General features: G+C 38.7%; 1 protein-coding gene across 3 annotated transcripts in view; it reads right to left on the bottom strand.

Moving 5' to 3' along the window:
- Positions 1-25,695, bottom strand: part of MAGI2 (membrane associated guanylate kinase, WW and PDZ domain containing 2) — a 1,326,400-nt gene that overhangs the window by 175,563 nt on the left and 1,125,142 nt on the right. The gene's annotated exons all lie outside the window — the stretch shown is intronic.

Genomic DNA, 25,695 nt, shown 5'->3' with positions numbered 1-25,695 from the left:
ATACAGATAGAAATTTAGATATTTAAAGGTTAATACCTTTGCTTAGTATAAGAAATAATTCTGCTTTATGTACCTGCTTTGTGTGGTTAAAAATCAATCAACAAGCCTTCATTAGTCCTAAATTTAAAAATAATGTATATACATATATTATGAATTAGATTCTATTATAATTGCTTATGGGCCTTTTCTCCCACTGAGATCTTCTCTAGAGCAGGTATCTATTTTATTATCCCTCTACCCTAGTGTTAGCCCAATGTTTTTCATGAAAAAGCAGCTCAAAATGTTTGTTAATTGACTGACTAATGTATCATCAAGGCCAGGCTTTTTTCAGCTTATTGAGCTCTTTCAATTATCACAAATGGTGCGACAATGGGACCGACTCTGTTGTGATCCGAACGACCTTTAAGATAATTAAGAGTACAAATTCATTCCTTTTTCCTTTTTTCCCCTTTATTGTTATTATTTTATCATATACTGACCCTAGCAAGCCAAAGCATGATCTAGCATACAAAACAAAATTACTTTCTTTTCACATCACCTTGTCCCTCTTTCAACGATTTCACTCATGTTCATGTTAGGTGGTGTCTGATAAAATGCCTAATAAAAAATGGAATGTTGAAAATATGCCACATAATGTTTACAACCTTTAAAAAACTGGGACTGGTACAAAATGGATTATGTTTTTCAACTATTCCCATTTATAGGAAATATCTGAAGAATCTAGGCACAATTATCTAGAAGTTAAAGCTCAGTTATGGTGTAAATACTAACTGCATCTCAGCGCAACGTTGTGAAGAGCTGATGCTGCATTTTATGAAAAGAGCGAAAGTATGTAAATCCATTATGTTCCTCAGCTTTCCTTGAAACACAGAGCTAAATTTAATGCTTAAGTATAACAACTATCTTACTAAAGGAGATGGGTAGAACTAGCTCACTTTCTCACACATGCTGTATGTATGTTCTTGTATCTCTTTCCAACTATTAAAACAATTCTGTTCAATGTGTGGTTTGATTATAATTTAATTACAAGGATTTAATCACATCCTTTTGCATAACAGCTGAGAGTAAAACTACAGATAAATACATTTCTCTCTTTGACTCACTCTGTAAAATGCCAATGAAAATAATTTGACCACTAATTAGAAAAGTGAAAAGCACTGTGACCTATTGGCCAATTAATAATTATTTTCACTGAAGGATAAAATTTATTTGCTGTTTTATGGAATTGCCAGCACAGTTCTTTTGAGAAAAGATGTCATTTACACATTCTCACAATGTCAAAACATTCAATTATTTCCTCTACTCTCTCTGTGTTCCTCCACTTTCTTCTTCTCGCAGTGCCAGAACGGATTTTGAATATGTGCTGCCTTACATCTGTTAGGTGCTGGGAGTTTCTTAGACTTACAGATGTATTGAAAATGGTTCCTTTTTATGGAGCTCTCATCTCCACATGGGGCATTATCTTAAAAGATGATTATTCCTCCTATAGAAAATGTATAATCATCAGACCTCTCAGTAGTGATGGTGTCAGAACTAAAATGGCATAAAAGGGACATTAGTCAAGATCAGACAAGAAGAGAGGACCGTTTAATTTGACCACCTATCATCACAGGCACTTTGGCTTCCCCTTCTTTTGAGGCTGTTTGATTCACTCTGACCTCAGACCACTGGCACACCCCAGGACTTCTTCACTGCGCCCATTATGGCAGTTTCCGTAATACGTCTAATGATGCGCTGTGCCTAGGAGGCTTTGGTCTCTGAAGCAACAGTTGCCCTTTCTGAGTCATTGTCCAAAAGAAGCTGCTTGCCTCAGAGTAAGTAATTTTAGGTAGTAGAAACAGTATCAGAATAGATTTCCTTAAAAATAAATAACTTATGTGACAGAGCTTCTCTGGCAAATCATCAATCATGCTATAAACATTGAAATGAAGATGAATAGAAAACATCTATTTTGGGTATACCGAATTTGGCTCAGTTAATTGGTAAGGTCAAGTTTTCTATCTGATTAATCTCCAGTTTTCTGGTCAACTTCATTGGAAGAGCTACATAAACACTATAATAGTGTGGGTCAAATTATTATATATTATAAATGTATGGTAACCTTTTGTAGGGTTTACCCCTCTAAGAAATCTAGTCTATTCCAATTAACATAAAAAAAACACCTAAAACAAAATAAAAACATTTAAATCCTTATTTCTGTAATTTTTCTTTTTCTGAAATCATTCTGGTTTGACCCAGATCACAGAAGACAGGCTTGGTGTGTTGAGACTATACTTTTAGGTGTCTCACCACCTACGTTCACAGGGGCATAAGAATAGGGATATAGATAACTTTTTCTTAAGCCTTTCAGAGCTGATAGTCCTTTTTACAAAGTCAAGTTCATAAATAAGAGCTTTTTCTTTAAAATGCTAATAAAGCTTCCTTTATATTTTAGTTTATTTCTGGCCTTTATTTCACCTACTTCTACAGAAAGCGGAATATTACATTTCTCTTATGGAATTAAAATTTCTTTATAATGACTTGACCTCTGTTTTCCATACTGCTCATTTATTGAAGTGTGCTTGTGTGTGTGTGTGTGTGTGTGTACAAATGCAAACATTTATTTAACCCTAACTCTGAGACAACAAAAGTGAAAGACCTCAAGATACAGTTTTAAGCTAACTGAAACATGAGTAGGGACATTTTTAAAAGGGCAGAGAAAAAAATGGGAAAAGTTAGATGCAGCCAGTAAGGAAATTTTGATGCATTTACTATGAAGCACAAAATTGAATTAGATCTCTAAAATCTGTCTTCTTTAGAACAAGAAATAAAACTAAAATATATTTTTAATTCCTCATGTAAAAGCACAAGGAGATGGACAGAGAAACAGAAACAGTGCAAATAGCTTAGAGAAGAAATTCTGTTGCCTGAAAGTGCAAGAGCAGAGAAGACAACACCAACTTCATACTGAAGTTTAAATTAAATTCTATATGTCAACTAAATACAATTTTTAATAAATTACAGGAATATGGTTACCAGATAAAATATAATATGCTCAGTTAAATTTGAATTTCAGATAAGCAATGAATGATTTTGTAGTATGTCCTGTATACTGACTGCATGCGACATACATTGCATAGGACATACTTATATTAACAATTATTTGTTTATCTGCAATTCAATTTAACTGGGAAGTCTGTATTTTTATTTTTGCTAAATCTGAACAGCCTGTATAGGGAACACTTTATATATGACCTGGGTAACCAGTTAAAAATAAAAACACAATAGTAATGTCTGCTGTAGGTAATATCCATTCAGTTAAGTAAAAACCAAAAAAAATTTAGAATTTCCTATTCTTGCACCCCCTCCAATGTTTTCTTGCTAGGAATCTTGCTTTGGGAGAAACCTGAGAACATTCTATGCATATCATTGGATTGTGTTGGTCACTTGTTCATTAGTAACAATGTTTGACTGAGGTCTCACCTCACGTGATGCAAACTCTGTGGGGACAATGTCAGTGTCACAAAGGACCGTTTTCAAATTGTGTGATGACTGGCTAGCAACACTGCCTTATCCCAAGGGGAAAGTTCCACAAAAGTGGCTTTTTTCAGAACCTACTTCTCCTGACACATGATACCCAAAATGAAAGAACATCAATATAGTCACCGCAGCTCTGAAGGGAGAGTCATTTGTGAGTCACATTTGCATTTGTGAGTTGTTTGGTAAGAGTCTTTTTTTTGTTTGTTTGTTTTTTAAAATCATTATTCACAGGGCCCATCACAAGATGACAAACTTTCTTAAAACCACCCCACTTCGAATAAGGGATCAAAATACAATAAAGAACAACTTAACAGAGAATCCCAACATGATATCTTCAATTTGGAATAACGTCAGGGCAACTTTTTGGGAGTTCTAGTAATTTCCCCAAACAGGACTAAATCTTTAATATGCCTCTGTATTCCGTTCGATATACTGAATGAACTACCATTTGCAAATGTGAAATGGTTTCTTCTTCAACTGAAGTACTTGCTACAACATATGACTCTGACTTTGAAAACTATCATTAGTTTCATGTATTTTATAGAAAATTCTACAGTTACTACACATGACAGAGATGTAGAGGAAACACTTTCTATTTCTCTCTTGCTTTAAGCAACAAAAAAAGAGTAGGAACCTGTTTCAGTGAAGATGTTCATGACCTGGGTTATTAAAAGCTTTGTTCTATTTTGTTTGAAAAACAAATGTGAATGTACTTAACACTACTGAACTGTTCACTTAAATATGGTTAATATGGCAAATTTTATGTTATGTATGTTTTATCACAATTTAAAAAATAAAAAAGCAATAAAAAAAAGGAGGAAAAAAACGGAGAACAAAAGTATGCACATATCACATGAATGTGAGGGAAAATAAAGAGAGAAAGTAAGAAAGAAAATTTTTTTTTCACAGTCCCTGTGGCATCCTGCTGGAGGACAGGAAACTCACTTGGACACTCGCACAGACCCTTTCACCTCTTAAGTTATTCTTTCTTATAAAGGATTGTAAGCAATAAAGGGGATTCATGTTCCTACTACATCCTGAAAATATTTCAGGGACAGTGAGAAACACTTCCAATAGAGGAACTCTTTTTTTTAAAGTTTCCCAAAGAGGGGAAAAGCCCCAGGGTTTTAAAAATCTCCAGTTAAGGCTAATTTAAGGGAGAAAAATACCACTAATAAAGTTAATCTTTAATTTAAAGATCCTCCCATTTCCCCACAGCCCGGCAAATTTTCCATCAGAAATTCAGCCTTTGGTAAATGTAAGCCAGCAGGGTAATGAGCTAATTTCCATTAAAACTAGTTCAGTGTTATTCACTTTTTTCCCGGTTTTTGACCGATCACGTATTTCTTATTAAAATTCATCAAATGAGTTAAACCCTACAGTTCCTTTAGATAATTTGTTTAACCTATTTCAAATCAGTAAAAGGGCAATTTTTCTTAATGAAACTGACCTAGGCTAAGAAACGGCCTTCCCATTAAAAATGCTGCTGGTGGTACCCTAACCTCACATCACCATGTTTCAGCCAAGCAAAATATTCAATCTGCAAAGAAAATTTCAAATTAGTGGCCATCTTTGGCCTACAGAATCTCTTTTTATGTGGAGAGCTGAGGCTTTCTCTGCAATGTTTTAAAGATGGTCCTTTCTGCATCTTTTGAATAAAAGTGTTTTTCTTATAAACACTATAAAACTGTTTTCAAATGGCCGTTTCTCCCCAAGGCTTTGTTCTTTATGGAGAGAGCAATCCGACCATTTCAAGTAATCCCAATGAGTGTCTAGAAGGGATAAGCCTGCACATGTTGTCCTCTGATAAACTCAGTTACATAAATGATATGTTCAAAATAAAGCAGGCCAGGTAGATACCCTTGAATGGGAATAAAGGAACAGACTGGAAGAGGAAGAACTGTGTCAGGGAGGCTAAAACTCAGAGTGAGGTGAGGCTTGCTGAACATATTAGCAACTACAAAGGGCTTTTTCTTCACGTTCTGAACAAGACCAAGGGCACTGAAGAGAGAAACTGCTCTGTGCCTATGGTGTGCTATAAACAGTTGGCAAAGGAAATGCGGAAGGATATCAGTCCTGCAAATAGAAAAGCCCAATTCTGAGAGTAATTTTTTTTTACAATAACAAAAGCATAGCATTGTGTTTTTTTGAGAAACCAATCTAGAAACATCTTTAAGTAATTTGAGATTAAACATCGTAAATCTAATCATTAAATTACATCAATATTAAATAAATATTTATTGAGTCGTGTGTGTCTCACAAGCACCACAGATTCAACAGAGCAAAATGGAAGCTTTGGCCTTCCCTCCCACATCTCTTCTCGTGTGTTCCCTATTTTGGAAAATTTCACTTGCCTTTCCAAGTTTTAAAAACAGGAACCTGAAAGTCATCCTTAACCTCTCTCTCTCTGCCTCGCTTCCTTATCACCAAATTCTGTCTACTCTACCTCCAAAATCTATTGCAAATCCACTTCTCTCCATCTCCACAGACACCATCATAATCCACACTCACCATCATCTCTTACTTCAACCGAAGCAAGAGCAAATTTGCGGATGCCACAGAATCTGATCACACTTAAAATCCTTCAATGGATTCCCACACATTTGTGATAAAGCACAAAACCTCCAAGGCTTTATATAACTTTGTCCCTACTTACTCCCCAGACACCTCATGGGTTATTGCCCTTCACTCACTGAACTTCCTTGAATAAACCAGGCTTTTCTAACCACAGGGCCTTTGCACAAGCTCCTCTGTTTACCTACCCTTTTTTTTAAATTCAGTCATTTTATTTTTTTTAACATCTTTATTGGAGTATAATTGCTTTACATGTTGTGTTAGTTTCTGCTGTATAACTACCTACCTCCCCTTTTTAACCCTTCACCAAACTATCTCTGACTCCTTCTTTATGTGTCAGCTTAAACACTACCTCCTCAGGGAAGATGGCCCTGACCTTTCATTTTAAATTGAAGTTCTCCACTATAATTTTTCATTGCATCCTCTATTTTTACTTTATATGGCACTCATCACTATTTATAAATATACTTATGAAATCATATTTATGTAATTGTATTTGTGAGATTAGTTTAATGCCCATCTCCCCAACTAAAGTATTAATTCCATTAGGAGAGAAATCATATCTATTTTGTTCACAATGTATTCCCAGGATGTCGCACAATGCCTGACACACAGCAGATACTTCAATAGACACATATGTGATGAATTAATAATAGAAGTGAAGAGTGAGGAGGGCAGCATGAAACAGAGTCACAAGATACTAAGGAGACTGATGAGGCATGGTGATTTGCTGGGGGCGGAGGAGTGGTATAAAGGAGAAGATGAAATCCATGAAGACTTCTAACTTGGGAAACGATATGGATGATGGTGTCATTAGCTAAGGTATGAAATATAGGAAAGAGGTTTCTTTGAATGGAGTCTAGAAAGTTGGGTAATGGGCAAAATGAGTTTGAGGTGCCTTTGGGAGTTTGGGTTTGTATGTAGCTGAAATACATTTTGAAGTTTGAACCAAAGTTAATTTGGGTTCGGGTGAAGACATGTAGTAGTTTGCTCTCTTTTCCGGTGCTCAGTAGGAGTGTCGTGATTAGAGATATGTCAGGTAAAACTTAAAACGATATACCAAATTTGCGTAGCATGGGAAGAGAACTCCTATGGGTATGCAGAAGGAATGAATGTCTGGGAGCCAAGTGAACAGAAGGTTTCAAGAAGCAGTCAACAGAAATACTCATAAAACAAGGCTTTAAGTGGTTTGTGAAACATGAGTGTCACAGGGGGCCTCAGTGGAAGCAGCTGATTGTTAGGACAGAGACAGAAATCAGATTTCAGGGGGTCTGAATGAATGGAAGGTGAGGAAGTGAAACTGAGAAGTGGCTATGAGGTAATAAGGTTGCCCATGAAGGGAAGATTTCTTTCAGGAGAAGCATACATTCAGATGAGAAGGTACCTGAACAGAGTCTGAAGATTCAGGAGAAAAGGGGATAATTGGTGGAATTATTTCATGATGAGATGAGAGATGGGATCTAGAGTGCAAAGGGGAGCAATTAACCTTAATTAAGAGAGAAACAGCATCCAAGTCCTTATCAAGAGGCTGGAGCAGGTCTATGCGGGAAACCTTCAGGGTCTACACCATGCGGCAGGGATGGGACTGAGTAGAAGAATTTACTCATAGTGGGTGAAAGTGGCAAAATCAGTGGGGGTTTGTAGGGGCTCAGGGTATGCAGGGAAACTGGAGGAGAGAACAAAAATAACCTGTGTCAAAATGTTTGGTTCAGAGGGATGAGACAAAGATGCAAACAGAAAAATAACTTCTGAGACAGTATTAGTAGAAAGGTCGTGCACACAGGATACGAGGTAAAACTGACTTGAGCTCTAGTCCCAGCTCCACCTGCCACTGGTTACATCACCTCACACATACTTGGGAGGGCGTGTACACCAGGACTAACTCCCAGGCTCTGAGTGAGACTCTGGATTTACTCTGAGGCTCATGCCTGGGTGGCCATTCCCTGATCTAAGGCTCAGATTCCTTATCTGTAACAAAGTAAAGACAATAATATGGATTATTGCAGGGGGAACTAAATAAAAATGCACTTTACATTTTAACAATTTAAAATGGCACACTGGAGAGGGCAGACAGCAGAAGCAAGAAGAACTACAATCCTGCAGCCTGTGGAACAAAAACCACATACACAGAAAGACAGACAGGATGAAAAGGCAGAGGGCGATGACCAGACGAAGGAACAAGATAAAACCCCAGAAAAACATCTAAATGAAGGGAGATAGGCAACCTTCCAGAAAAGGAATTCAGAATAATGATAGTGAAGATGATCCAGGACCTTGGAAAAAGAATGGAGGCAAAGATCTAGAAGATGCAAGAAATGTTTAACAAACACCTAGAAGAATTAAAGAGCAAACAAACAGAGATGAACAATACAATAACTGAAATGAAAACTACACTAGAAGGAATCAGTAGCAGAATAACTGAGGCAGAAGAACGGATAAGTGACCTGGAAGACAGAATGGTGGAATTCACTGCTGCGGAACAGAATAAAGAAAAAAGAATGAAAAATGAAGACAGCCTAAGAGACCTTTGGGACAACATTAAACGCAATAACATTTGCATTATAGGGGTCCCAGAAGGAGAAGAGAGAGAGAAAAGACCCGAGAAAATAGTTGAAGAGATTATAGTCAAAAACTTTCCTAACATGGGAAAGGAAATAGCCACCCAAGTCCAGGAAGCATAGGGAGTCCCAGGCAGGATAAACCCAAGGAGAAACACGTCAAGACACATAGTAATCAAACTGACAAAAATTCAAGACAAAGAAAAATTACTGAAAGCAACAAGGGAAAAACGACAAATAACATACAAGGGAACTCCCATAAGGTTAACAGCTGATTTGTGAGCAGAAACTCTACAAGCCAGGAGGGAGTTGCATGACATATATAAAGTGATGAAATGGAAGAAACTACAACAAAGATTACTCTACCCAGCAAGGAACTCATTCAGAATCAATGGAAAAATCAAAAGCTTTACAGACAAGCATAAGCTAAGAGAATTTAGCACCACCAAACCACTTCTACAATAAATCCTAAAGGAACTTCTCTAAGTGGTAAACACAAGAGAAGAAAAGGACCTATACAAACAAATCCATACCAATTAAGAAAATGGTCATAGGAACATAAATATAGATAATTACCTTAAACGTGAATGGATTAAACACTCCAGCCAAAAGACACAGGCTCGCTGAATGGATATAAAAACAAGACCCGTATATATGCAGTCTACAAGAGACCCACTTCAGACACGTAAAGACTGAAAGTGAGGGAATGGAAAAAGATATTCCATGAAAATGGAAATCAAAAGAAAGCTGGAGGAGCAATACTCATATCAGATAAAATAGACTTTAAAATAAAGAATGTTACAAGAGACAAGGAAGGACACTACATAATGGTCAACGGATCAATCCAAGAAGAAGACATAACAATTATAAATATATATGCACACAGCATAGGAACACCTTAAAACATAAGGCAACTGCTGACAGCTATAAAAGAGGAAATCGACAGTAACACAATAATAGTGGGGTACATTAACATCTCACTTACACCAATGGAGAGATCATCCAAACAGAAAAGTAATAAGGAAACACAAGATTTAAATGACACAATAGATCAGATAGATTTAATTGATATTTACAGGGCATTCCATCCAAAAACAGCAGATTACACTTTCTTCCCAAGTGTGCAGAGAACATTCTCCAGGATAGACCATATCTTGGGTCACAAATCAAGGCTTGGTAAATTTAAGAAAATTGAAATCGTATCAAGTATCTTTTCCAACCACAACGCTATGAGACTAGATATCAATTAGAGGAAAAAATCTGTAAAAAAAATACAAACACATGGAGGCTAAACAATACGTTACTAAATAACCAAGAGATCACTGAAGAAATCAAAGTGGAAATCAAATAATACTTAGAGACAAACTACAATGAAAACATGACAATCCAAAACCTATGGGATGCAGCAAAAGCAGTGCTAAGTGGGAGGTTTATAGCAATACAAGCCTACCTCAAGAAACAAGAAAAATCTCAAATAACAATCTAACCTTACACCTAAAGGAACTAGAGAAAGAAGAACAAACAAAACCCAAAGGTAGTAGAAGGAAAGAAATCGTAATGATCAGAGCAGAAACCAATGAAATAGAAACAAAGAAAACAACATCAAATATCAATAAAACTGGGCTTCCCTGGTGGCGCAGTGGTTGAAAGTCCGCCTGCCGATGCAGGGGACGCGGGTTCGTGCCCCCGTCTGGGAGGATCCCACATGCCGCGGAGCGGCTGGGCCCGTGAGCCATGGCTGCTGGGCCTGCGCGTCCGGAGCCTGTGCTCTGCAGTGGGAGAGGCCACAGCAGTGAGAGGCCTGCGTACCGAAAAAAAAAACAAACAAAATAAACAATAAAACTAAAAGCTGTTCTTTGAGAAGATAAACAAAATTGATAAACCATTAGCCAGACTCATCAAGAAAAAGAGGGAGAGGACTCAAATCAATAAAATTAGAAATGAAAAAGAAGAAGTTACAACAGACACTGCAGAAATACAAAGCATCCTACGAGACTACTACAAGCAACTCTATGCCAAAAAAATGGACAACCTGGAAAAAATGGACAAATTCTTAGAAACGTATAACCTTCCAAGACTGAACCAGGAAGAAACAGAAAATATGAACAGACCAATCACAAGGAATGAAATAGAAACTGTGATTAAAAATCTTCCAACAAACAAAAGTCCAGAACCAGATGGTTTCACAGGTGAATTCTATCAAACATTTAGAGAAGAGCTAACACCCATCCTTCTCAAACTCTTCCAAAAATTGCAGAGGGAGGAACACTCCCTAACTCATTCTATGACACCACCATTACCCTGATACCAAAACCAGACAAAGATACTACAAAAAAAGAAAATTACAGACCAATATCAATGATGAATATAGATGCAACAATCCTCAACAAAATACTAGCAAACAAAATCCAGCAACACATTAAAAGGATCATACACCATGATCAAATGGGATTTATCCCAGGAATGCAAGTATTCTTCAATATACACAAATCAATCAATGTGATACACCATATTAACAAATTGAAGGAGAAAAACCATATGATCATCTCAATAGATGCAGAAAAAGCTTCTGACAAAATTCAACACTCATTTATGATAAAAGCTCACCAGAAATTTGGCATAGAGGGAGCCTACCTCAAAATAATAAAGGCTATATATGACAAACCCACAGCAAACATCATTCTCAATGGCGAAAAACTGAAAGCATTTCCTCTAAGATCAGGAACAAGACAAGGATGTCCACTCTTGCCACTATTATTCAACATAGTTTTGGAAGTCCTAGCCACGGCAATCAGAGAAGAAAAAGTCATAAAAAGAATACAAATTGGAAAAGAAGAAGTAAAACTGTCACTGTTTGCAGATGACATGATACTATACATAGAGAATCCTAAAGATGCCACCAGAAAACTGCTAGAGCTAATCAATGAATTTGGTAAAGTTGCAGGATACAAAATTGATGCACAGAAATCTCTTGCATTCGTATACATTAATGATGAAAAATCTGAAGGAGAAACTAAGGAAACATTCCCATTTACCACTGCAAGAAAAAGAATAAAATACCTAGGAATAAACCTACCTAGGGAGACAAAAAAACTTGTATGCAGAAAACTATAAGACACTGATGAAAGAAACTGAAGATGATACAAACAGATGGAGAGATATACCATGTTCTTGGATTGGAAGAATCAATATTCTAAAAATGACTATACTACCCAAAGCAATCTACAGATTCAATGCAATCCCTATCAAATTACCAATGGCATTTTTTTTTACAGAACTAGAACAAAAAAATCTTAAAATTTGTATGGAGACACAAAAGATGCTGAATAGCCAAAGCAGTCTTGAGGGAAAAAACAGAGCTGGAGGAATCAGACTCCCTGACTTCAGACTATACTACAAAGCTACAGTAATCAAGACAGTATGGTACTGGCACAAAAACAGAAATATAGATCAATGGAACAGGATAGAAAGCCCAGAGATAAACCCATGCACCTATAGTCAGCTAATCTATGACAAAGGAGGCAAGGATACACAATGGAGAAAAGAGAGTCTCTTAAATAAGTAGTACTGGGAAAACTGGACAGCTACATATAAAAGAATGGAATTAGAACACTCCCTAACACCATACACAAAAATAAACTCAAAATGGATTCGAGAGCTAAATGTAAGACTGGACATTCTAAAACTCTTAGAGGAAAACATAGAAAGAACACTCTTTGACATAAATCACAGCAAGATCTTTTTTGATCCACCTCCTAGAGTAATGGAAGTAAAACCAAAAATAAACAAATGGGACCGAATGAAACTTAAAAGCTTTTGCACAGCAAAGGAAACCATAAACAAGACAAAAAGACAACACTCAGAATGGCAGAAAATATTTCGGTAATGAATCAATGGACAAAGGATTAATCTCCAAAATATATAAATAGCTCACGCAGCTCAATATTAAAAAAAACAAACAACCCAAACAAACAACCCAATCAAAACATGAGCAGAAGACCTAAATAGGCACTTCTTCAAAAAGACATACAGATGGCCAAGAAGCACATGAAAAGCTGCTCAACATCACCAATTATTAGAGAAACGAAAATCAAAACTACAAGGAGGTATCACCTCACACTAGTTGGAATGGGCATCATCAGAAAATCTACAAACAACAAATGCTGTGGAGAAAAGGGAACGCTCTTGCACTGTTGGTGGGAATGTAAATTGATACAGTCACTACGGAGAACAGTATGGAGGTTCCATAAACAACTAAAAACAGAATTACCATATGACCCAGCAATTCCACTACTGGGCATATACCCAGAGAAAACCATAATTCAAAAAGACACGTGCACCCCCATGTTCATTGCAGGACTATATACGAATAGCCAGGACATGGAAGCAACCTAAATGCCCATTGACAGTTGAATGGATAAAGAAGATGTGGTACATATATACAATGGAATATTACTCAGCCATAAAAAGGAACGAAATTGGGTCATTTGTTGAGACATGGATGGATCTGGAGACTGTCATACAGAGTGAAGTAAGTCAGAAAGAGAAAAACAAATATCACATATTAATGCATATATGTGGAACCTAGAAAAATGGTACAGACACACCAGTTTGCAGGGCAGAAATAGAGACACAGATGTAGAGAACAGATGTAGAGAATAAACATATGGACACCAAGGGTGGGAAGTGGCTGGGGGGTGGTCGTGATGTGATGAACTGGGAGATTGGGATTGACATGTATACACTAATATGCATAAAATGGATAACCTGCTGGATAAGAACCTGCTGTATGGATGGATAAGAACCTGCTGTATAAAAAAAAAAAATTTTAAATAAATAAATAAATAAAATGGTACACTCTTCCATTTAATGGCTTTGATGCATTTTGAATTCTTTTTCTACAAAACAGAAGTCTCCCTTTTCAGAAAGGTATTCAACAATTTATTTTCACAACAGATGCATTTATTTTCTTCTCTTAGTTGTTGTAGGTTTTTTAAAATTTATATTTATTTTTTCTGTTTTAGGCTTCGTTTTAAGGTCGTCTAAGATGTCCTTTAAGTTCTTTTAAGCTCCCTTTTGCTATATGAAGTACAGCTTGTTTTGATTTGCTTTGCTTTGCTAAACAAAGCAAATAATTATTTTCATCCCATTAGGATCTTCCATTAAATTCCTTCTATCCTGGTTAGAGGAGTAAGGTAGCCCACTTTAATCTCACTCAACAGTCTCTTTGATCCACTAACAACTGTACTCCCAGTTTACAAGGATTATATCATAATTTTTTAAATGAATTGTTTCTAACTTTGCATTTTCCTGTAACTATTTATACAATAATTACTCAGATTAACCAACTAACCTGGTTTTAATGCTCACCATTTCCTTTTGCCAGCATTCAGTAAGATATTCTGTGAGAACTGTTGCACATGTAGATGTATTTTTGATGTATTTGTGGGAGGAGGTTAGTTACATGTCCTTCTCTTCTACCATATTGATTCCTCCTCCCATAATTCCTTTTATACTATTATTTCCCCATTTTGCAGTTTTGAACCTTGGTTCTCTGTTAGTATATGTACTCAAATTTTTCAGAAACAGCATATGTTTGATGTTGTAGGTAGAACAGTGGCCTCCTAAAGAGGTCTCTAATCTGCAAAAACAGTACATGTATTACCTCACATGGCTAGAGGGATTTTGCAGATGTGTTTGACGTTAAGGATCTTGAGATAAGGATAGCATTTGAGATCATCCAGGTGGGCCCAATTCAACCACATAAATTCTTAAAAGTGGAGAACGTTTCCTGGCTGCAGATAGAGATGGCAACTTGCCATTGCTGGCTTTGAAAATGGAGGAAAAAGGCCACAAGTTGTGGCTAGTTCCAGAAACTGGAAAAGGCAAAGAAATGGATTCGCCTCTAGAGGCTCCGGAAAAGAATGCTGCTGTGCTGATGTGTTGATTTTAGCCAGTGAGACCCATGTTGGGTTTCTGATCTACAGTGCTGGAAGATAGTAAGTCTGTGTCGTTTTAAGCCATGAAAGTTGTAATAATTTATTATAGCAGCAATAGAAAACCTAAATACATGGTATCTTTTCTAAGCACTTGCATATGAATTCTAGTTTCATTAATAAATTCTTAGGTCACAACTTCTTTCTTTCAAAGATTGTGGGATTTTTCTATTGTCCTCTGACATTTTGTAATGTTGAGGACAAGCCTGGATCCACTCAATTTTTGTTGCTTTGCAAGAACCTTTTTCTTCCCTGAATAATTGTGAACTATTTTCTTTATCCTTTTAAATGCCTTATAAATTTCTATAATGTGCCTGAGTGTGAATTTGTTTTAGTGAAGTATTTCCTGGAATATAGTGATTGCACATGCTTCAGGCTTTCTCTGAAGTCTTTGTACTCAAGACGGGGTGTGAAGACCTGCACTATCAGCTTCGCTTGGGAACCTGATAGGAATCCAGAACCTCAGACTCCAGACCAACTGAATCAAATCTGTAATTTAATGAGACTCCCCCCCAGTTGATTCACATGTACATTTGAGAAGTACCGCTCAAAGAATATTCCATTATTTGTAGATTTGATCTTGATTTTTCCTTTTTTTAAGTTTCTCTTTAATTTCTTTTTCTCTTATTTGTCCAACAATATTTATCAAAAGTATGCTATGCCTCTCTCTCTCTTCCAAGGGGCTATAATCGAAACTTCTGGTTCACACATCACTTCCTTTCCTCCTCCCATGGTTACTCGGACCTGCCCTCCTCTGCACCTTGCTTGGCCTCATGTTTGAGACTCTATATCAAGAACATTAATACTGGTAGAAGAGTGTTGTGCATGTGATTGCTGTTGAGATGGAATAAAGCTGGAGACCTGCTGCTCTGTAACTGTGAAACTCTTCAAGTGGGTCTCTACACCATTAATTTCTTGCAGTATCAGTTCTACCTGTTACTGATTCTAATGAACATCTTAATTTTCTGAGGTAACTGCAAGCCCCCAGATGTGTTTATTATGGCCTTTTTACTTTGTCAAGCATCACTTTGCTTGGTTTTTGCATTTCAGCCTGCTCTGCCCGTTTCTGTTTTTGCGAATGTTACATCTTCTAACATCTGAGGTTTCCAAGCATGTTTTCTCAGTTTCTTCTGTTGCCTGCAGTAAATCTACTTCAGTGTCATGATCCTCCTCCTGATCTTCAAGGCTAATTATAATTATCACCTTCTTACATGCTTAGCTTTCTGTTGTATGTTCCATGCTGGGCTTTACATTTTTGTTTTTGTAAAGGGAAAATTTTTCCAGATTCAGGCTCATGGCCTCCACTGCTGCTCACTCAATTGTGTGAAATAATGTCCATTTTGGATTTCATACAACAGTGAACACATGTGCACAGCTTGTAGCCAGACTTCCACTGGCAAGCTTTGCTGGACCGTGGGGAGCCTTCTCTCTGACACAAGTTCCTAATTTTGTTTGCTTGGTTTGATGAGAAACATCTGTGTTGTAAAACGTTTCGAGATGGTCTCTACATACTACCCCGAAGGCTTCGTATAGTTCTGCGTCCGTCTTTGGTGCTTAACGTCATTGCACCACTGCTCCAAGAGGCAAGTGTTCATCACCCTTGCCTCTCTACTTTCTGCTATGCTGTGCTCTGGGATTTGAGACTTCAGAACAGGTTGAAAGAGAGTAGTTGGGAAATGAGTGACTATTTATCAGGGAAGAGGTTTAAGCACAACTAAGCAGTACCTGAGCAGTCTTATAAATGCTAGAATCTGTGAATCCCTGACATTTTCTTTTCTATGTATCTGTGGCACTTTACTGAGTAATTTGGAGAAAGCATACAGAAGATTCCTTGGCCTGATGTCATCTTACATAGAACTTCTTATAAAGAACAATTTTATTTCTATTTGTCTATATGTTGTACAGATAAATATAACATATATTATCAATTTATGTTATTTATTTATATATTGCTATTTATAAACTAAGGTCTGAAATACAGGCAGAACTGATGTTTATATCCTATTTCAACTAACTTAACCAGCTAAGGCTTGATCTTCATTTAGGGTTCTGGTATCCCTGACTAGCATCACTTAAGCACTGCAGGTGGACAGTACAAGTAGGATTGCCGTTGGAATGTATTTTTCAATCAATCACAAAACAGATAAAATTTTTGTTTGCTTTGTGGTGGGAATTCATAGTGCAGTTGAGTTTGTTTCTTTCTCTCCCCCTCCCATGCCATTCTTATCCCCCAGGTTCTCCTGTGGGACTTTGCATAGAGGGACTTCATTGACTGCAGTTTGTGAATCAATGTTTTACATAACATGAAGGCAAAAGATGCCATTTTAGTTCGGGTTTTTCCAAAAGCAGACCCTGGCATGAGGACTTGGGAGACCGTAGGAAGCAGAAATGAAGAATGAGGAAAGTGAATCAGGGAAGTGAAATACTAAGGAGCGGATAATCACTGTGAGCACCTGGGACTGCCCATGTGGATCTTCTGAGAAGCCTTGGGGAGCACACATCAGAACTTTCCTCCTGTGGAATGGCGAGGTCAGGGCCTTCATGTTCTGACTCTCCTCTCCCACTGGGGAAAGGGATTGCTCCTCACTGAGTATTGCTTTCCCAGTGTTAACTTTCCCACTTTTGTGGGTTGTCCCTGCTTAGGGCTGAGGAAGCACCTATAGTGCCACAGAAATTTCTGCGGCAGAGAATAAGAGATGCCGGTGCTTGAGGCAGGACTGTCAGTTGACTGGAAACATCCACAACTGCCTGTGAGCTCAGGTGAGCTAAGACAAGGAACAGCAGATCTTGTTGACGAAAACCGGAGAAACTTATCTGTGGTGGCAGGAAAACCTAAATAAATATGCCCTTAGACTAATTATTTTTTGGGGAACAGAGGATTTACATAGCGTTAACATGGGGATGACAAATGAGTTCCAACTCTCATGCCAGCTCTGATCAACTGGCTGCCTACAGAGTTGGGCTGAGGAGGATTCTCAACAGCCTCAGTAGGAAATCAAACCTTTATCAATGAGCATCCCAGACATGGAAATGGGAGGATGGAGGGGTGGCATGTGAGACTGTGGGCCATGTATTTGCCACCCTGCTTTACAGTGGAGACTATTTTTATTTTTTTATTAATATCAGCGCTGAACGAGATTTCCTAAATGAAGTACAATTCTTTCACAGATTTGCCCTTTCAAAATGCACAGCATGTGGACTGCCTTTGGTTAATGGGAGAATTCTCCAATTAACATTATGAATAAGACTGGGATAAACTTCAAAGGCACAGCAGTTATAGGCATTAGCTTTGTCATTCTGCTACATATTTCAAGTAAACATGCTAATTCTTCTCACTGATACATAAAAAATGAAATAGTCATAGTATTAACTGTAAAATACAAAAGGGATCAAAGGCAAACTGGTCAATAGCGTCAGTGCTTGGTCATAGTGTCAATGTTCAGACAAGTGTAATTTGGGGGGTGTTGGTGAGAATATTTAAGTCCTCTTAGCAAATTTCATTACACAGTACAGTGTTAACAACTATGGATGTGTTAATTAACTAGATGTGAGAAACCTTTTCACAATATCAAATCACCATGACATATAATTTCATTTGTCAATTATACCTCAATAAAACCGGAAAAAAAAAGCCTTGGAGGAAAATAGTCATTACATCAAGTGGGGAAAAAAGTGTAATTCATCTGTCATAATGTCTTGATGAGGAAAATATCACCATTTACCCTGGGACATGATTCGAACTGTTGATTCAAAGAATAAGTATAATATTAAATACATCTCAACTTACATCACTGCAATTCAACTTGATTTCAAGTCCTGTGGTTATTCCTAAATATTCCTCAATTCTCACCTCCAATGATGCATCTGAGTCCAAACTACCGTTAAGTCACTGCTGCCAATCTCCTTTCACTTGGTTCCGTTACACACAATGTAGTCACAGTAATCTTTTTCAGAGCCTAAATCCTATCATGTTGCTCCTATTACTTAAAACTCTGTAATCAACTTGCTGGCGCTGGAAAGAACAAAATGAAAATCCAGTATAGAGCCTGTCTGTTTCCCAACCATCTTTCTAGACTTGCCTTGCTCTGGACTCTCACCTGCTTTGCTTTCTCTACTTTAGTGTCAGAGACCTTCTTTTAGTCCCTCAGACCGTCCAGGCTCCCTCTCACCATGAGGTATTTGAACCTGCTTCCCTACCCTCAGCACTTGGTTTACCCCTGTTTATTGTTTAATCTTGTTTCCAGGGTCCCTTCTTAGGCAAGGCATCCTGGACCTCTCTAAGCCACATCCCGTAACTAGAGGCTCTCAGCTCCATGAACCTCTCCACACTCCTCTTTCCTCCCATTTCCACGGCCAAGATCACTAATTGGTAAGAATATAGCTTCTTGTGATAACTCTCTCTCCCCCAGGCGCTTAAAATTCCCCTGATGGCAGGGGTCGTATCTGTATTTTTGTTCCTTCTTGATTCTCCAGTTCCTAGCACGGTACCTAGCATATAGCAGGTGGTCACTAAATATTTGGTGAAGTAATTTTAAAAAATGTCAAAGTGCATTTTTACTAATACTAAAAAAAATTAATTTCTGAGAAAAATCTTATTTCTTTAGCAGTTTATCATTTAAATGGTAGTTTGGGGTATATTGTCATATATTCCTTATGAAATCCCTGTGAAGACGACAGGAAGGAATGATTACAAGCATCGTACAGACGACACACGTTCTGATGGTGTCCTGCCTACAGGCATGCAAGAGGGAGGTGGCAGAACCAAGACTCACCCACATCCTGACTCCAAGCCCAGAGTTTTTTCCAACAGTCTGTCATAGCACAATGACAGATTATCATGCAATCAGTAGACTAGTTAATTGCTATGATCTTGTCCTAAGATCTTCTAGATCAGCAAGTAGACTTGCAATATCTATTTGGGCATTACTTATTGGTTTTACAGTCAAATGGGACAGAGACGACCAGCAGCAGTGACCACCTGAGGATGCATGACACTGGGGGCTATAGGAATGGAGGAAGAGTTACTAGGTACATCATGACCTAGTATGTATTTCTTTGCACCTTAGAGACACCACCAGAAGGGGCATCACCCCCAAGGTGCCGTTCTGCTTAGGAAAGAAAGTTAACTCAATTAGAGACCCTGTGAAGTCCCACATGGGTAGGTTGGAATAACTGGTAAGGGCAGGAGAGATAAAGATATCTGGAACTGAAGGAGCTAGATGTGCTGGGCAGAGAACAAAGCCCTTCACAACTCTATAAAGTTATCATCCTATTTCAGAGATGACAGAATGAAAGGAAGACTCTCGCGCTGTCAGCAGTTGCCATGCTTGGGCCCTGACACCTGTATTATAAGTTGATAGCACGTTGGAGCCAGAGGGGACTCTCCAGCCACCTGATTTCTCATTTCCCAGATGTGGACAGAGTGTGTCTCACCGAATCATCACAGAGCTGATGACTTAACCGCTAGATGTGCCTGAGCATCAGAAGTGACACAGATCTTTCCGAGAAGGGGGTAAATCAGCTCTTAAACTCTCCTCTCAATAGCTGACCTCTAAGCTAAATGAAACCATGATTTGCTTTGATTTTAATCTTAAGGAAATGAGTGAAGACAGGGGCCACATTTTGCACTGGCAAAACTACCTTTATTTTTAAGAATTAATTCTTAGTGCTCCCACGATAAATACTTTTCAGTTGAATAGAATTCCATTCAGTTGTCAGCTTATTTTTGAGTAATTTCCCATTATCTTTAAGTCACTTTAAAAAGAGATACCTACAAAAGATGGAAGCTTTCAGGTTTCTAACGACCTCACTACCTAAAGATACACAGGGTTTGAAAGAGTGTGAGCCACTTTGTCACCTGCACATGACAGATAAAGCACGTTTGTGTCACCGGCCCCACCTAGGAACTCAGGTGGGTCTGATTTGCTTTCTGAAGACGCAGTAGTGCGGTGGGCTGACGCTCACCTCGATTCTGCTTCAGTGGTGACTGGATAGGCTGCATCTAGATTTTTTTCTACTGGAATTAACCAGTGGAGAACCACGCTTTCTGGTACGAGGCTCTCCTGCAGAATCTGGTACTCCATCACAGCCGACATTTCATGCCTCCTCTGTCCTCATCCGCCTCCCACACGAAGGGGAACTAGAACATCAGCCTCCTTTCGTGTGGATGAAAGTCAAACTGTGACTTCAGCCACTGCTCCTGCTGACGGGCCGCTCTAACGATGACTGATGTCCTACAGAGGAGCGTGGAGAACCTGCAGCGTCTGCCTTTTTAATGAGATCAGGGTTCACTCCTAGGTCCTTATTTTCTCACTTTACACTTGTTCCCTTGGGCTCTCCTTCACGCTCATGGCTTTAGTTTCTGTCTGCCTGAGAATAATTTGTAGTGTTGTCTTTCTCATCCTGACCTCTACTATCAACACTCCTCAGCCCCATGTGTCCCTTGTTTCTCACTCAACGGCTCACTCACTCGTTCATTTACTTATTCACCATTAAACCAACAGTCATCAGACGAAAACTGCAGGCCCAGCATTGTCGGTCTAGACAGCTTACTCGCTAAGACAAGGTAACAGGTGATGTTGCTGAATCTCCTACGCCCGCTTCCTGTGTCCTTGCCCCCTTTTCTCCTCTCACTGACACACTCCCTTGAGGTGAGCTCATTTACCCGCAGGGCTTCTCCTACTCTTTACGATTTCTAAATCAGCCCATCCTTCCCCGGAGGCCAAGCCCACGTGTCTGTCTCTATCTGCACTGACCATTCTATAGGGCTACAACCAAACATGCAGTCTCTTCCCTCTAAAGCTTCCTTTACCTTCGACAGACCCTGAATCTATAAAAGGCAGGAGCAATCACCCGGTTGTCTAAGCTGGAAACCTTGGGCTCATCCCAAATTAGGCTTCTCCTCCCTCCTTCACATTCCATCAGTCCCGAAGGTTCCATATCCCTGGGATCTCCTGTACTCATGTCTTCTTCCCATCCTCGCTCCTACTATTGGATTCAGAACTCCAAAGCCTCATAACTCCTTGCCTACACTACCATAAATGACCTCTAAATATTCACTCCTTTCCTCTCTTCTTGCCCTCTCTAATCGTTCCTTCTTTTGAACAAGGACATAAGAAAGACCATATCAAGGCTGTCATTCAAACTCAGAGGAAGGACTCATAGGTTTCCTTCTAGTCAGTACAGAGGGTATGATGAAATCAGAGCACTGTGTCTGTCAGGTTCCACAGTCTATTCTGTGTTGACTAGAATACAATAATGTAAGTCTTTTGAGTGCACAGATCATATTCTTACCCTGGACTGAAGAAATAATCAGAAAATAATCAGACAAGAACAAAGCCTGTGAAACATGAACAACACAAATGTCGATATTTTTGCAGATTGTCAGTAACCTAATCACTGCCTGGAGAGTCAAGGAGGTGAAGTAGATGGGCCTCCCCTTCTTTGCCTGTTCCACAGTGTCTCTGGGTGAGCAGCTGCCACAGCTGGGGGCTTCAATTTTTTTAGGACTTATGAGTCCTCAGCCTATATTTTTTTCATTACATCATTCTTCCTTTAGGAACATTAGAAAAACATGTATGTTTTCTCACTCTGTTCCCTAGACCGTTTGTTATTTCACCTTTAGGTAAAATGCTCTCCACTTTCAAGAGTCTTCTGTACAACGAATGGATAAAGAAGATGTGTCACATATATACAATGGAATATTACTCAGCCATAAAAATAAATGAAATTGAGTTATTTGTAGTGAGGTGGATGGACCTAGAGACTGTCATACAGAGTGAAGTAAGTCAGAAAGAGAAAAACAAATACTGTATGCTAACACATATATATGGAATCTAAAAAATAAAAAAAACAGGTTCTGATGAACCTAAGGGCAGGAGAGGAATAAAGACACAGACATAGAAAATGGACGTGAAGACACGGGGAGTGGGAAGTGTAAGCTGGGACAAAGTGAGAGAGTGGCATGGACATATATACACTACCAAATGTAAAATAGATAGCTAGTGGGAAGCTGCTGCATAGCACAGGGAGATCAGCTCAGTGCTTTGTGACCACCTAGAGGGGTGGGATAGGGAGATGCAAGAGGGAGGGGATGGGGGATATATGTATACATATAGCTGATTCACTTTGTTATACAGCAGAAACTAACAACACTGTAAAGCAATTATACTCCAATAAAGATGTAAAAAAAAAAAAAAAAAAAAAAGAGCCTTCTGTACTGAAAAAAAAGGAAAAGAAAAAAAAATGCTCACATACTCGACCTGTAAGTCTGGAGAGCCATTCAGAGGTGTGTTTTTTAAAAGAATTGGCTTTGAAATTTCTGGAAATAGGAACTCTTTTCTGAAAGTACTTATAAAGAAGGAAGTTATAAATGGTGGTACCACATCCAATTTAGAGGGTAACTTTCAAAAGTTCTGAGACTTTGAAAAAATATTAACAGAGAATTTAAAGCGTATACTCTCAAATAGTTTAAAGAAATATTAACTAATAACTTTAAAACAATATTAAAATATTAATAAATATGCTAAATTATCAAAGACCACCATTAAAATATTGATAAGGACCCAATGAGATAACTTACTTCACCAAAACCATTGAGTGTTAATGCCACAAGTCTCTCTTTTTTTATGATTTATGGCTAGTATTCTATATTACCCTTCTTTCTTATTTTCCGCATTATGATGAGAACAGATAAATTTATGGTATAAAAGCCAGTAGGAACCTAGCACAGTACTTGTGCATTTTTGAATCCATAACTGGGAAGGGACTGGATGAGTATATCACTGTTATATGTGTCATCATTATTAAGTCTGTTCTTATCAGAGCCACTTATTTTTCCAAGCATTTAGGACACTATTTTAAACCAAAACTGTGGACTTCCCTGGTGGTCTAGTGGTTAAGAATCCACCTTCCAAAGCAGAGGATGTGGGTTTGATCCCTGGTTGGGGAACTAAGATCCCACATGCCGCAGGGCAACTAAGCCTGCGTGCCACAACTAGAGAGCCCACGTTGCCACAACGAGAGAGCCCACATGCTGCAAGTGCTGAGCCCACACACTCTGGAGCCCCCATGCCACAACTAAAGAGCCCACATGCCACAACTGCTGAGCCCACGTGCCACAACTAGAGAGAAGCCCATGTGCTACAAATAGAGAAGCCTGGGCGCTGCAATGAAAGATCCTGCATACCACAATGAAGATCCTGCGTGCTGCAACTAAGACCCACTGCAGCCAAATAAATAAATAAAACTAAGTAAATAAATAAAACAAAATTGCCCCCACGTCTTTTAGGCTGACAAAGACTTGGTACAATTGATGTGCAAAAGCAATTGCCCTCCGTATGTTTACCATCCCTTGGATTAAAATCATGTAAAGCCCCAGACTGCCTCAGTCAAAGGCAATGTTACAGGGACACTTTCATTCTCAATTACTGCAGAAGAAAGAGTACACAGATTTCATTGTGAAATAGAAGAGTTTGTTCAGTTGGTATGTTTATGGTTTTGGACTGATCTGCTTCACCTGGGGGTGGGGTGGCGTATAGGAGCAATGAACAGTGTAGTTTATGCAGGAGCAAAAGTAATACTGTTTCCTTAAAATAGTTAAAAGGAAAGTTTTCACCCAGAGATGACTTCTCAGGTGAGCTATTATGTTGTGTGGACTACAGAGAGATCTCCACTCATTATTCTTCATAATCCTTTACATTTTACAGAAAGAGCCATAAAAGCTCTTTTTGGCTTTATTTCATCCAGTATGTTTTTTTGGGTGGAAGCGTATCAGTAAATAATTGCATAGTTTTCCTACTTTTGCCTTATTTCAAAAGTCTCAATTCCAAAGAGTCAAAGCCTCTTGGTGAGTAAGTTTCTGGAAATTTACTAGCTGTCTGCCTGTGACTGAGGTTCAAGTCACCACACCTGCCAGTCCTGCCCATACATTACCCAGATCCTCGTCTGTTATCTCCAGCTCGGTAAAAAGCCCCTGGGCCTGGCTCCTTCTCTCCTTCTTCTCTGCTCACTTCTAATTCACTCAGAACCAGCTCAGCTGGCCCAGGCCCAGCAGATGTCCTGGAAACAAATGACCGGCCAGCTTGTACTTCTGAGCACGGCTTCCCTGGAGTCCCTTTTTGTGATGCTCTACTACTACTGTAAGACTCAATCCTGACTACTCACCCGGAAACCGGTTGTCAGGCCGCAGCAGACCTCCAGCTTGAATTCCTTCCCCGCTATTTTCTGAGATTTCAACTTTTCATTTACCCACACCAGGAGGCTTGTCTGTCAGTCCATTGCTAGGACCACTATGCCTCTGTTTACGATCAGCAGACTCCATCTAGATAGCTGTCTGATAAAGGCCCTTTCCACACAAATTGTCTCAGCATTTATAAAAATAATTCTTACTAAAAAACAGTTTTTGAGCGCTTACTATGTATCTGGCTCCAGTGTTCATCTCTCTGCCCCTCGGAGTTTTAGAAGTAAGAGTTATTTTAGGGCATAATTCCTAAAGTGAAACAGCCTGACTAATTGGCTGGGGTAAGACTGCTTCGAAACCAAATCATATTTGATGAACGCTGGCCAGAGAGAGGCTAATTTCTTCCCAAACACCCTGATCTACAAAGCATTCTGGGCAAGGGCTTCATTTTATCAGAGTCCACCTCCCCTCCACGTGATTAATATTTCTAGGGAAATTAAATTGTTTTTAGTTCTTTGAATGTCCAATGGCAGATCTTGGTTTCCGCACCTGCAGCCACACTGCACAAATCCCGGGGGCACCGTTCACATAAGACAGCGCTTCTCAAATATCTCTGACAAATGACCATTAAAAAGAAGCGTCTACTCCACCAAAAGCGAACACTTGAAAACATGACTAGAAAATTAAAATAAAAAAATACAAGCCCCAATTAAAAACAAATTGCTTCAACAGACATTAAATGACTTGAGTTAGTTTGCTATAAAAGTTTTAAATGCTTACTTTCAGTGTCTTACATCTTTTTTTGAGCACTGGTGACAACAGTTTCTGGATGATACTGACCCATGGGCTATTCTTGGAGTAGCACCCA

The sequence above is a fragment of the Grampus griseus genome (assembly GCF_964374135.1).
Source record: "Grampus griseus genome assembly, chromosome: 9".
Taxonomy (NCBI): Eukaryota; Metazoa; Chordata; class Mammalia; order Artiodactyla; family Delphinidae; genus Grampus; species Grampus griseus.
The sequence above is the reverse complement of the archived record's forward strand: the minus strand, read 5'-3'. Positions and strand labels throughout refer to the sequence as shown.